Source organism: Myotis lucifugus, unplaced genomic scaffold (assembly GCF_000147115.1).
Source record: "Myotis lucifugus unplaced genomic scaffold, Myoluc2.0 scaffold_714, whole genome shotgun sequence".
Classification (NCBI taxonomy): Eukaryota; Metazoa; Chordata; class Mammalia; order Chiroptera; family Vespertilionidae; genus Myotis; species Myotis lucifugus.
In genome coordinates this window covers 248,158-258,842 of record NW_005871762.1, presented here as the reverse complement: position 1 = coordinate 258,842, position 10,685 = coordinate 248,158, and the positions used below count along the sequence as shown (strand labels likewise).

The window sequence follows — 10,685 nt, the reverse complement described above, 5'->3', positions numbered from 1 at the left end:
TGGGACCTAGTTGGGGCTCGTGCACGAAGCAAACAATTGATGTGCTTCTCTCACACCAATGTTTCTTTCTCTCTTTCTCTCTCTCTTCCACTCTCCCTAAAAATCAATGGAAAAAATATCCTCAGGTGAGGATTAACAAAACAAAACCAATAAACACACTGATGTGGATGGCTCTTTGTGAGATACGAAATGTGATATCTACACACTTGGACTGTTTCTGGTAACCCGTTACCTCTATTCACCTCTGAGGCTGCCTTAAACAGTAGAATTTATAGAGATTCACTAACCTCCAAAAGCAAAGGGCGCTGCAGGGGGACGCACGTAATGGAATATGCTGCCGCACTGGGAAGCAGTGGCTGGGTGTGTGCACCCAGCAACGCGTGAAGCAAGCACAGGAGATAAGCATGTCACAATTTCTTTTACAAAAATGAAAAATACAATCACAGATACAATACCGGAGGTTTTACAAGGTTACATTCAAATTCAAGGTTAAATGTCAAATGCATTAGAGTGGTTGCCTCAGGGCCATAGGCAAGTGGGGAGAGGAACAGGCAATAAAAATAAAGCGAAGAAGTGAAGCAAAAGTGGTGCCTCACACGGACAGGTGATGGCCATGTGGCTGAGCTGAAAGGCACGGAACATGGTGTGACCACAACTCCGTGCTCTCTGCGCGGTGGCCTTCCTCCGGCTGGTGCTCCGAGGTCTGCCCTGGGACCACCACGTCAGAGGTTCATGGGGGGCACCGACTCTGAGTGGGCAATGCCAGGCCTTCCTGGATGTTAAATGTCCAGAATATGACACTGGCCTTTTCTTATTTTGCTAATGTGAGTTCCTCTTCTGTTCCCTAAAACATTTCTTTTTCACTCGCAGTCAATTATTCTGTTTGTTCAACTCGCTCTTCTCTTTTAGGCTATGAATTTCCTCACATGTAGAGCAGCAAGCAGAATGGATGCTCGTTGTTCCATCTTTTTTAAATTGAGTTTATTGGGGCGAGATAGGTTAATAAAATTTTATAGGTTTCAGGTGTACCACTCTATAAGACGTCATTTGCATATTGTATTGTGTGTTCATCGCCCCAAGTGAAGTCACCATTGATCCCCCTTCTTCTACCTCCCCCACCCCCCTTTCCCTCTGGTACTCACCTTGCTGTTGTTTGTGTCTATGAGGTTTTTTGTTTTTGCTTAGTTCTTTCACCTTTTCACCCAGCCCTGCAGCTCGCCTCCTCTCTGACAACTGTCAATCTGTTCTCTGCATCTGTGGGTCTGCTTCTATTTTGTTTGCTAGTTTATTTTGTTCATTAGATTCCACACATGAGTGAAATCATGTGGTGCTTGTCTTTCTCTGACTGGCTTATTTCCCTTAACCTCGTACTCTCCAGGTCCATCCATGTCCCATCTTCTTTGTGGACAAAAAGTTTTGGGGTAATTGTCTTCTGCTCATGTTTTGAGCTGCTGAGTCATCTGTTCTTGCCATTTTAATTGCATCTGATTTTTCCCCAACTTCTAGGAATTCCTCAGTTTCTGGTCTGCTGGTTACAGCCTTTCTTACTTTCTATTTTAGGGTTTATTTTAAGTCATTTTGATCTCACTTTAAGATGTCCAGGGTGGGAGGAGGCAGGCCGGGACTCATAGGCCATCCTGCTCAGTTTCCCTGACACATTTCAGTTCAAGGGCTTGGATTGGGCACAAGAGGAAATGCATAGGAACTCGTAGGCAGTGCAGAGGCGAGAAGCAGAAACCATGAGGAATCGAGGTGTGCAGCTGAGGTGGGGGGAGAGAACCCGGAAACCCTTAGAGGAGCCGGGGCAGAGGAGCGGGAAGGTGCTGAGCAGGGCTTTGGCCCACAGCGTGGAGGTGTTGAGCAGATGCAGGCAACCCTGCCGTGGGCGTCAGTTTGTGGGAAGGTCAGGGCCGGGGGAGCAGATCTCAGGTACTCAGTCCCTGGATGAAGGGTCACCGTGGTGACCTAGGAGCTGTGGTCGTCTCCAACAGCCGTGGGCTGCACAAGGCTGCGGGCTCCATGGTTAGGGCGTCTCTCGGTCGCTGGGCAGGGGGAGGAGAAGGAGGGTGCATCCTGGATCCATGGATGAGGCCAAATGCACCCAAGGGACCTGGGGCCCGGGCTGGGCGGCACAATCAGAACCCTCCATCACTGCTGTCCCCACTGTGTCCTCGTGACCCTGAGGAGGGAGGAAAAGGAGGAAATTAACAAATGGAAGTGAATCCTTTCCCCACCATCTTCCCGGCCCTGCACCGACTTCCAGCCACGCCCCTTCGTCCCCTAAACCTTCTCCCCTTCTCTCTGCTTTCTCCTCCTGCCATCCTTCGCCTCAGGATGGAGAATGAGGCAGAGCCTGCGATGGGGGCTCTGGGAATGCATCTGTCTCCAAGGTCCATTCCTTTTGAATGGGAGCAGTGAGGCCGAAATTGTGAGAAATAATGAATATTTAGATTAGCCGCAGTTATAGATTTTCCCACCTTCATATCCTCTGGTTCCTGGCCATCTTTCCTGAGACAGAAGCTGTCCCAGCTCCTGGCCCCGCACCCCAGTCAAACCCCGCCCACTCACCCTTCGCCCAGCGCCTGTAGCTCAGGAGGACAAACAGGACTGACAGCGCCAGGCCCTTGGCCAAGAAGAATCCACACAGCACAGCCATCAGCACGCTGCAGGCAGCCCAACCAGGGGTCAGGGGGGAACTTGATTTCCTGGTGGGAGGGGAGAGGGAGGATGGGCCTGGGCTGGGAGGTCAGCTGCTCCTACAGCGTCCCTGAGCCAGGTCCTTGTGGCTGGAGTGGTTTGTATGTATCAGGACCCCCTGAACGGACTGTGCAGGGGCAAGGCACCCAGGAGACGGGGACAGGGTTCCAGGGGTGTCTCTGGGCCTGTGAGGAGACCGGTCAGTCATAGGGAACCTGGGAGTCTTGAATGGAGGAAAGCCTGGCTCCAGGCAGAGATAGGGATCTGAGCTCAGTGGGGTGGGAAGGGTAGAACCAGGGGAGTAGGAAGAAATCTACCAGCTCAGAAAGGACAGGGCTGGCCGGCCAGCGTGGCTCAGTGGATGAGCGTCGACCTATGAACCAGGAGGTCAAGGTTCGATTCCCGGTCAGGGCACATGTCTGGGTTGTGGGCTTGATTCCCAGTGGGGGACGTGCAGGAGGCAGCCAATCCATGATTCTCTCTCATGATTGATGTTTCTATCTCTCCCTCTCCATTCCTCTCTCTGAAACTAATAAAAATATATTTAGAAAGAAAGAGAGAGAAAGGAAGGAAGGAAGGAAGAAAGAAAGAAAGAAAGAAAGAAAGAAAGAAAGAAAGAAAGAAAGAAAGAAAGGAAGAAAGAAAGAAAGGAAGGAAGGAAGGAAGGAAGAAAGAAAGGAAGGAAGGAAGAAAGGAACTGGGCTGTGAGGTTGGACCATCAGCAGGAGGCTCCTGAGGCCAGAAAAGAAAGGCAGATTTGGGGGGTCTGGGGTGTGGGAGAAGAATCAGAGTGAGGCAGACCAGGTGTGGGAGCCACACAGAGGGCCCCAGGGAGGACTCTCGGGTTCCAGCAGTTGGGAGCCTGGGTCTGGTTCCTGAGCCGCTGGGGGACAGTTTGGGACCAGCCGGCTCCTGCAACCTCTGGGCCTCATCCGCCCTGTGATGTCTTGGATGGTCCCTAAGAAGCTTTGGGAATGCTAAGTGCCCCCTCCTCACTCTGTGGGGCCGCCAGGGAGGGAGGAAGGACTGTGGCCCTCCCTCTGCACTCGCATAGGAGTTCCTCAGGGACATGGCACTTCACGTGTCCTCACTATGCTAGCTGAGAGGTGTAAACTGACACTGGTGGTTGTTTTAATTGCTATTTCTCTGATCTTTAATAAGTGTGAACGTCACTTGGCTGCCTTTTGGATTTCCTCTTCTGTAAACTGCCTTTCACATGCTTTACCCATTTCCAGTGGGCTGCCTGTCTTTCTCCTGTTGGTTAGCATAGCTCCTTGTATATTACAGACTGTATTACCGTGGTAGTTTTAGGCATTCTCAGTTAATTTGTCCCGGCTTGTCATCTGTTTAAGAGCTTTCCCCATAGTGTTGTTCACTGAATAGAATCCTTCAAGCCTGATGTAATCATTTAAATTCTTTTTTTCCTTATGATTTGTGCTTTTGAAACTTTGTATAAGAAGTCCTCCCTCATCCCTAGGTCACATCTGCAGTTTCTTTGTTCTATTAACTTAATAATTTTATTTTTTACGTGTATATCTTGAATTCATTTAGAGTTCATCTTTGTATTTACTGTTAGGTAGGGATCTTGTTTTTTTTTTTTTGGTTGATTATTTTATTTTTTTAATTGATTTTAGAGAGAGGAAAGAAGAGACGGCGAGGGGGGGGAGGGTGAGAGAGAAACATCGATCGGTTGCCTCCATCACATGCCCTGACTGGGGATCAAACCCTAGACCAGTGATGGCGAACCTTTTGAGCTCAGCGTGTCAGCATTTTGAAAACCCTAACTTAACTCTGGTGCCGTGTCACATATAGAAATTTTTTGATATTTGCAACCATAGTAAAAAAAAAAAAAAGATTTATATTTTGATATTTATTTTATATATTTAAATGTAATTTAACAAAGAAAAATCAACCAAAATAATGAGTTCGCGTGTCACCTCTGACATGCGTGTCATAGGTTCGCCATCACGGCCCTAGACCCTTAGGAACATAGGATGATGCTCCAGCCACTGAGCAACACTGGCCAGGGTGATTGTTTTAGTTTTTAATGTGCATCTACCAAATAGTGGGCACTTTGCCCGCTGGTTCGTGGTGCTTCCTCCTCATGAAGTATGTTCCTGTATGACCGGGCGCCTGTCGGGAACTCTTTATCTGTCCCCTTGTTCAGTCGTCAGTTCTTGCAGCAGCACCACTCTTAGCAGTCGTATTACTTATTGGTACATCTTAATATTTGGTAGAATAAGTCCTCTCTTCTTATTTTTATATTTTCATGGTTGACATAGCTATTCATGCATCTTTAGTTTTCCATATAATTGCTTAGTAAGTTTATCAAGTTATTCAAATAATAATTAAACTGAAATTGTGTTTGGGATTCCATTTAGAGACTTTTCATTTTGGGGAAACTGACATCTTTAGAATATTATTGTCTCATCCAATATCATAAATTATTTCTATTTATTGAGATTACTTACCTATGTCATTAAGTGGCATTCAAATTTCTCTCTATAGAGCTCTTGGTTAAGTCAATTCTTTCTAGATATGATATAGATTTTATTGTTAATATGAATCGTACTTTAAAAGCATTTTTTTAATCCTCACCCAAGTATATGTTTTCCATTGATATTTAGAGAGAGTGGAAGGGAGGAAGGGAGGGAAGGGGAGAAAGAGAGAGAGAAACATTGATGTGATAGAGCAGTGGTACCCAAACTTATTTGGCCTACCGCCCCCTTTCCAGAAAAAATATTACTCAGCCCCTGGAAATTAATTTTTTAAAAATTTTCATAGCAGTTACTTATCGCCCCCAAATGCACCTGTGGCCATCACCGCCCCCCTGGATCGCTGCAGGGCCTACCGGGGGGTGGTAGCGCCCACTTTGGGAATCACTGTGATAGAGACACATCAATTGGTTGCCTCCCACATGTGCCCCCAATAGAGGCCGGGGATCAAACCTGCCACAGGTACATGCCCTTGCCCAGGAACTGAACCCCCGGCCTTCAGTGTGCGAGCTAACTCTGTAGCCACTGAGCAACACCAGCCAGGCAATCACACCTGATTTTGATTAGCTTTTCTAAGTGATTATTTCTAGTGTAGATAAATTACTTTTGGTTTATGTCATTTGATCTTGTATTTAGAAGCCTTGCTGAACTCTCTTGTGAGATCGATGGTTTATGGATCCTGTTTATTTTTTTCAGGTAGATGACACTTTTCCTCTTTAATCTTCTTTCCCCTTATCCGTTTCCTTTTCCTATAGCAATAGCCTGCAGCTCTAATACTATCTTAAGCACTAATGGTGACTGTGAAAATTCATTATTTGAATTTACACTTTTTCCACTATGTAATATTTACAGTAATCATGGCTATACAGTCTTTACCAAGTTATTTCTTTATTATTTCTAGTTTATTAAGGGTTTTTCTTATCATGATAAGTGTGTTAAACTTTTCCAAATGCTACTTCGGCATCCATTGACTTTTTTCTTGTAGTTGATTAATTTGGTTTCTTTCATAGGTAGATTTTCTGAAGTGGAAGAATCCTTTTGGCCCTGGGACAAACCCCCAGGATCATAATACATCATAAACACACTCTTGATTTCAGTAGCTGATACTTATTTTCATCTTTTACGCCATGCTAATCAGATAAATTAACCCATAATTTAATTTTCGTTTCTTCTCCTTCAGTGGTTTTGAGGCTAAGAGGGCATTAGCCAATTAAAATGAGCCGGGCAGCTTTTGCTTCGTTGTTATTTTCTGCAACATCTCGGATAGCGCATGAACCTCATGGGAGCGTGCTGGCTGGTGAACACGGAGGTGCCGAGGCGGTGTCGCCAGGAGAGGGCGTGGACGCTGAGCCCTCCCGCTGCCCACGTCTCCCAGTGCCTCGCTTCCCTAGGCCTACCCTCAGTGCATCTTTTAGAATAAACCTTGAAAAGAACTTACAGACTTTTCCTGCTAAGACCTCAATCTGGGTTTTAGAAAAGCAGAAATACTGTGAAAGACTGAAGTAAACTAGGGCATACATAATGAAACAACTTTTAGTATTATATAGGACAAGGACGTGATCTTGCAGACATTGGAAAATCGGGATTTGAAGCAGTTAAGACTATCTCTGCCAAGTAGACAAAGACCTACTACTGCTAACCCTCCGCCAGCAGAGCATAGAAATACTAAGAGAAACAGGCATTGGCAAATCAACTCAGTGTCTACCACAGGCTGTCTCGAAGTCTTAGTGGAAGCATCATTTTTCCTGGCCTTTCAGCAGCCTGAGGATGCCGTGGACCTAAAGCTGCCTGGGTATTATACCATCATGAGAAGCCCAGTGGATTTAAGCGCAATTAAGAGGCGCTTCAGAAAGCATAGCAAGAAGACTTCAATGCGTCGTTCTCAAATTGTTATTTATACAACAAGCCTGGAGATGACAGTGTTCTTATGACACAAGCCCTAGAGAGGCTGTTCACACAGAAATATCACAGATGCCACGAGAAGAGCACGTTATGGGTGGTAAGGAAAGAATACAGAAAGGCACTCAGCACAAGACAGCAGTTTCTTCTGTTAATGAAAAGTCTCCCAACGCCTTAGAAAAGGCATTTAAGCAGCAAGTGAGTCCCTCTGGATTTCCTGAAACATCTACTTCTCCTTTAACTGTGGCACAAGGTGCCCCGCCCAACGCTTCCTCACGCAGTGGCTGGGGCTACAAGCGGTGTGCAGAGGAAATCAGGTACAACTCCTACAACTTCAGTAGTTAAAGCAGGTGGTGAATCTTCTCCAGCACTCACGGGGGGTAGGGAGGGGAGGAGCCCAGAAAAACCTCTTATAAAAGAAACTGCTGAGGAATGTGTTACCAGATTCTCAGCAACAAAATTAAGTTGTAAAGAGTGTTAAAGTAACCGAACAATTAAGGCACTGCGGTGAGATTCTTACAGAAGTGCTTGCAAAGAAGCACTTTTCACATGCCTGGCCCTTGATGTTCATGCACTGGGACTCCAGAACTACCATGATATTGTGAAAAATCCAACGGCTCTTGGAACTATCAAGAGAAAAATGGACAACCAAGTATGTAAGGATGCATGTGAATTTGCTGCAGATGCCAGGTTAATGTTTATGAATCGCTGAAGCAGTGACAATGGCAGGAGTGCTCCAGAGGGTTTCTGAAAGGAATTTTGTGGAGATCCCAGATGAACCTGTTGAGAGCATGCCTGTATGTAACATCAAAACAGACACCACAAAATCCCCTGGCAGGGAAGGCGGTGTGAAGTCTGAAGATGCATGAGGTCAGCGCCTTGCAAAATTCCAGGAGCAGCTTAGAGCTGTTCGTCAACAAGTACAGGTTCTGCCCCAAGTGCCTTTCCGGACGCTGAAGAAACGGAATGAGACGTCTGAAAGGGAAAAGGCTAATAGGCAGAGAAGAAAATCCAAGGGAAAAAGTGTAAGCAAATGAAATTAAAGGAAAAGCAATGAGCCAAAGAGAAAACAGCCAGTGTTGGCGCTGAAATCTAATGAAGATGATACTGAGCTATGAGCTATGGTGAGAAAAGACAGTTAAGTCTGGATATAAACAAACGCCCTGGAGATAAGCTTGGGAAAGTCGTTCATATCATACCATCAAGAGAGCCTTCACTGAGACCTTCCAACCCGGATGAGGTAGAGACAGGCTCTGAGACCCTGAAAACGACGCTGAGAAAACTGGAGAGCAGGTTGCTGTGTGTCTGAGAAAAAGACCACGAAAACCTCATGATAAGGAAATAATGATGTCCAAGAACTTCATTCCCAGGAAAAAACAGGAGTTGGAAAAGTGATTGCTGGGTGTCAATAATCAGTTAAATTCCAGAAAATGTGAACCCAAATCTGAGAAAGCTCCATCCTCAGAGTCTGAAGGCAGCAGGGTGAGTCAGTGCGTCAGACACAGTGGTGCCCAATCAGGCCGCGTCCCTTAACTGCACCTCTGGTCCTGGGGAAATTTTTTCTTGTAATATTGAGACATATCTGAAGAAATGTTTGTTATGTACCCAGAACATATGGCTTGGATGCCACACTTATTATTTAATTGCATGTTGATGATCTCACTATTTTCCTTAAGAGATACTGTGTAAAACGAAACTTCATGCCATATGTACATGACTTACTGGCTTGTAATCCTATATAATAAAAGCCTAATATGCTAAGTGCCCGGTCGACCGGCATTTTCTATTGTTTTAGAATTTGTCCACTCCTGGGATTTCAAAGAGTATTCATTCAGGATAGATTTATTTAAAAATCTTTGTAGAATATGTGGCTATTTTCTTCTTTTTCTTCAATTTGATGTTTTATTTATATATTTTATGTTCATCAATCTTGTCAGAGTAGGCCTACCTTATTAAACTTTTCAAAGAACAAGTTGTAAGTTTTCTTCACCTCCACGTTTTAATCCCTTTCAGTGATTCTCCACCTTCCTCATGCCGCGACCCTTTAATACAGTCCCTCATGTTGTGGTGACCCCCAACCATAAAATTATTTTCGTTGCTACTTCATAACTGTAATTTTGCTACTGTTATGAATTGTAATGTAAATATCTGATATGCAGGATGTATTTAGGCGACCCCTGTGAAAAGGTCGTTTGACCCCAAAGGTGTCGCAACCCACAGGTTGAGAACCGCTGCTTTAGTTGATTTTAGGCCCTCACCATTATTATTTCTCTCTCTTCTATTTATTCAGACTTGTTCTGTTGCTCACTTTCCATCTTCTTAAATTAAGTGCTTAGCTCATTTATTTATATTCTTTTATGTTTCTGACGAATGTATTTAAAGTTGTTAATTTTCCCTCTAAATATTAGCTCTGCCTCATAATTTTTTATATGTAATGTTTATACTATCATGATATATTATTATATACTTAATTATTTATATATAATATATCAATAACTATTATTTTGTTTCAAAACATGCTATTTTAGCTTCAGTTCTATACATTCTCAATTTTATTGCATTATGTTTGGAGAATTTATTTCGTATCATATTAATTCTTTGGAATTTATTTAAGCTTCTTTATTTCCTCATACAAGGTCTACTTTTGTAAATGGTCTCTGTGTATTAAAAAATGTATATGATTTGTTTTTATTTACAGAGTGTTTTATATATGTGTGTACACATGTATATTTATAAATAATGTATTTTATTAAATACTCATAATACATTTATAAGTTGAAAACATTTTAAACATTTAAATAGATATTTTCTATATTTGAAAATAGTATTTATTTTAAGATATAGTTTATTATATACTAGAGGCCCAGTGCATGAAATTCGTGCTGGGGCGGGGAGGGATCCCTTAGCCGGCCCGCACCCTCTCCAATCTGGGACCTCTTGCAATCCGGGACCGCTGGCTCCTAACCGCTCACCTGTCTGCCTGCCTGATCGCCGCTAACCTCTTTGCCTGCCTGCCTGATCCCCCTAACTGCCCTCCCCTGCCGGCCTGATCGGCCCTAACTGCCTCTGCCTCTGGCTCCGGCACTGTGGCTTTGTCAGGAAGGATGTCCAGATGGATGTCCAGATGGATATCCAGAAGATGTCTGGTCTAATTAGCATATTACCCTTTTATAAGTATAGATTATAAATATATGTTATAATAAATATAACATTTGCAAGTATTATATAAATATGTATGATACCTGAAATTTATTAATCTTCTGGTTTAGAACTTCAGTTCCTGTTTATTTTTTGCTTCAGTGATCTATATACTCTTTTGAGAGGGATGTGACTCTTCAACTACAATTATTTACTTTTCCTTGCAGTTCTGAGAGTGCAGCTTGGTATATTTTATGGCCATACATGTAGGTACATATATTTATGATGGATCTATTTCCTTATTGAGGTGTGCCTCTTATCAGTACTTATTATAATTCACCTGGCTTGGAGTTTGGAGAAGAAAGGAATTAGGGAGCAAATATCCATGGGCAGTTGGCCATCTATTTCCATCAGTGCTCCACTGCTTTTGCTGCGCCTTATGGCCCCCTGGCGCAC

General features: G+C 43.9%; 1 pseudogene; it reads left to right on the top strand.

The window, feature by feature from the left end:
• The first annotated feature begins 6,462 nt into the window (after positions 1 to 6,462).
• LOC102438174 lies at positions 6,463 to 8,624 on the top strand (annotated as a pseudogene).
• The last annotated feature ends 2,061 nt before the right edge of the window (positions 8,625 to 10,685 follow it).